The sequence below is a fragment of the Lygodium microphyllum genome, chromosome 17, assembly GCF_053477565.2.
Source record: "Lygodium microphyllum isolate KBCC chromosome 17, Lygodium_microphyllum_v1.1.10, whole genome shotgun sequence".
Lineage (NCBI taxonomy): Eukaryota > Viridiplantae > Streptophyta > Polypodiopsida > Schizaeales > Lygodiaceae > Lygodium > Lygodium microphyllum.
The window spans coordinates 143,739,379-143,743,673 of NC_141151.1; positions in this window are offsets into that span (position 1 = coordinate 143,739,379).

Below are 4,295 nucleotides of genomic sequence, written 5' to 3' on the forward strand. Positions count from 1 at the left end.
GAAGTCAAGCTTCAGTATAGAGTTGCACAGGAGATGGGCATTGGTACCATGTTCAAAATGCTAATTGTAGTTGGGCATGTTGTACTTGTGATTGGTCACAAACAGGGAATATATGTAAACATCAAACCAAGGTCCTTATGTTAAATGGAATAGAAGTGGAGACCATTGTAGGAAAGTCCATGGAGTTATATGGTACACAGTTTCATGAGCACCAAAGTATGTATTTAATATATCACCACTATGGGTGATTTCAAGAATTCTCTAGTCATTGTTTACTATCTACATTCTAATTTTTTTCTTATTTTGGATACAGGACAAGTTTTACCCTCAAATGAGATTGGGTCACATGTCCACTCACTTGACATGCACACTACAGAGGATATAGGTGTGATTAATATCGACCAAGAAACTAGCACACATGAAGAACATGCTCCCTCCATGCAAGATTTGGATACATTATACATCCAAATTCATGCTAATATAGGTATGTGTGACTAATACTTTGATTATACTTTTTTATTCAATTAAATTCTAGCATGTTCTTTAAACAAAGGGGATGAGAGAAGAGTTCAAACCTATGCCCATAGACTTTTAATGCGACTACAAAAGGAGCTTCAACAATACAAAGCATCCCTTCCAAATATACATGCACATCCTTACACTACATTCAAGTCCATCAAGGATGGGTTTGGGAATACATTGAGAAGAGCAGGACCTTTCATTGAGAGTGGTCATGCTTCAAGGAGAAGGTGTAGGTCAATAAGTGATGATCCCAAACCTTTCCCCTCTATTGAAAGGAAAAAAAGAGTGAACATGCAAGGCAAGTTGGATGCAGCAGTAACTGCAAGTGGAGGGAGGTCATCACATTGTGATTATAGCATTTCAAGAAGTGATGAAGTGTACTTCTATATGTAAGTGCTATTCCTTTCTAACACACTTGTATTGATGTGTTACTTCACCATAATGACTGTTCTTTTTGTGTTTTTTGCACTAATGCCCTTGATAATGCCATTTTTCCACCAAAGATCCTTACGGTTATTCTCATTTAGCTTGGCAGATATCCCCTCTTTTTTAATCTCTCATTGATAGGGCCTTGCCATTTGATTCCTTGGTAAAGATAATTTCTTTGAAGCTTTATCATCAAGGTAGCCATTGGTCCATAGTCCATAGCCAACACATCATTTTGAGCGTGAAACTAATGTAATCTTGTCTATGAAATTGTAAACTTTTGGTGGAAATACATTGGATACTTTTATTATGACTACACATGATGAACGATTTGCTATTAAAAATTTGAGTGAGGTGAGCTGCATATGAATATTTATTTTCCTAAAAGAAACTATTTCTTGATTAGTGTATAGGAGTTCTCGCCAATTAGATGCTCCTAGTTGATTTGTCCTTAGTTAGGTAGGTAGTTTAGACCACCACTTAGGATGACCTCTTTGCTTGTTCTTTTTAGCTTGAGTATATTGCATCAATTGGCTAGTGACTAGCTTTAGACTTTCTGTCAGTTTATGCCAGACCTACTCCTCGTGGATTTCATGCCTTGGTTTTGACAAGGGGTAGGGTGAGAGCTGTGATGTGTTTTGTTGTGTATCTATTTTGTATCAGCTTGATGCTCTTTGTGGTTGTGTTTATATGTAGATCTATTTGTGGGATTCAACGGGTTGAGTTGCCCTATCCCATGGTCCCCAATGAGAGCTGAGTTTAGGACCCAATTTGGACCCGTTCTTCAAGCAATGGAGCCCGTTTTGGGAGGATTTGAAATAGGGACTTGGAAAATTCTCTAATATGGTGTTTTAAATGGTTATCTTTGCTCGCAAAACCATACTTTCTCTTGGTCACTAAATAGGCTTAGGTGCCTCTTTTCTTAGCTTTTACCTTCTTCTTTTTGGCAAATCCTTATTGGAGTCAGCTTTGTTATCAGCAGCTTTTAGAGGACCGGCTTTCACATAAGGTTTAAGAACTTGTGTCCCCTTATCATCATGTTTATGGTTTTCCTCTCAAGAGGTTTTACATTATTCCTATCGTCTTCTTGAACCTTTTTTCCTCTTATAATAGCTCGTGAATTGGAAGCCTCATTGATATTGACATGCACAGCTTCGATAATGTTGACACCACTACCACTAGGTAGCTCTTCCATGATAGCTTTTCCTCTCTGTAATATTTGCTTTGGTCCCTCATCCCATTGAAGGTTATTCCTTTGTGCTCTATGATTAATCAAAGGCTTAGCTACCTAATCCCTTATTGAAGAGAGTTAATCTTACTCCAACAAAGTACTAGCTAGATGGCCAAACTTTCCACATATGTTTCATTTGACATTAGGGCAGTTTCTCAAAAAGTGTTGATCACCACATCACTTAGAACTAAATCTTGGTGGATCACCCTCTTCAGGACATCAACTTCCTATCAAGTTGTATTGTTTCTTTAGGAAATTAATATCCATGGATATTTGTCTATATTTTTCTGTTTTCATATTAGTATAATGATTCATCATATCCCTTAACTTTGCCAAAAATATTTATTACACTAGACTCATGGCCATGACCATCCGTCTGTCGTTCAAACATGCCTAACCTCCTGAATAGGGATCAGCCGCCATTGATTAGTTGGCATAACATTAGAGTTTATAATTTGGCTTCCATTATCTAGTGGAACCATTTGGCTAGCCATCGGTATAGCAATGTTAAGAGTAGGCAATAGCATGGGCACATTTTGCATTATGCTTCCTCTTTCATTCGAATTGTTCATAGGTATACTAATTGCAGCGTGATTTTCACTAATCAATGCCAAATTATTTCGAGGACCTAGACTCAAATTTAGGTTATCCCTAGATGTATAGGTCACATGTAAGTGTGACTCTATTTTCTCAACTTGCATAATAGTAGTGCCTATATCAGTAAGAGCGACACTACTAACAACACTTGGATATTGAAATCTAATCCATGTAAGAAGTATTGTAGTTGGATAGTAGGTGGAATAGGAATAGAGGTTTGCAATTTGTGAAATGCCTATTTTATTTTCTTGGCATATGCTCGAGGATTCTCATGGGGCTCTTGACATATCACATTCAGAACTCAACCAATACTGACTATCTCTCTTAGGGACAAACTCTCTTCAAAAGGCCATAAAGAATAAGTTGATTGTGGTTATGGTCCCAACTTCCAAGCCATGATATCACATTCAAGCTCTTGCGTTTAGAGTCATGTTGAAAACCATCATGAGATGCTCTTCATCTTGAGTTTGGTAATTGAACATTAATTTTTAGAACTCACTATTATGGAGCTCTGTATCTTCCTCTATTAACCCATTAAAAATGGGTAGAGAGAGACCTAGAGCTAGCAAATATAGCATTCTTGCAAGTATTACAATGGGTTGTTCCATAATGATAACTAGATTTGCTATAGGGGTTTGTATTTGTGGGACTACAATCTCACTTGAAGTAGGCTAACTTGTCAGGGTAAGAGGCACGCTAGATCTTCCCCCTCCCCCTAATGGAATGGATGGAATAATAGGGTCAACAAGACCTCTCTTTCTCAATGATATCATACTACTATGCTTAGAATAATATCTCCTAAGGATCTCGGCTTACTGTCTAGCCCTATTGTCTCTTTCTTAATGTTGGATCTTGGCTTGAAATGTCTATCAGGAAATAGTAAATCTATTTCAACGATCTTTGGCATATACTGAACAACTGGTCCCTATTAACCCAGATTAGGAAACCACAACCTATGAGTTGCACCTAAAAAACGCACTACTTATCGACACTAAAAATGGAATCGACACTGGCTCTATGGATCTAACTTAGCCTCTTATGTTCACCAAACCACCCTCGTGGCCTCATGGCCAAGAGCATCTGGAGGCTATACACTAATCTAGCTAAATCATACATTTGTATCAAATCGTAGTCCAATAATTTTGCATATCCAAACTCCAACACAAAGAAAGTATACCACACATATAGGTGATCATTGTATACCGATCATTGTGGATCCTATGGCTCTTCTACATCTCAAGGATTCACCCCAGGATACGGCATTTAAATATAAAGAACAATTGTAACATTGTCTACTCTCTTGATAAAGCATTCTAGGAGATATTTTTGTTTCCTCACATAAGAGTCCCCAAAGAGAATTGTTCTATCCTACAACTTGGGGATCCTCACACTCTCATCGTTGGTCGATAGTTTTAACAACAAACATCCAAGAGACTTCTTTTTTCTTGATACCATGTATAAAAATGTAAATGCAAGGTGTAATGCCATATAGTACTCAAACAAATTGATCACCAATTAG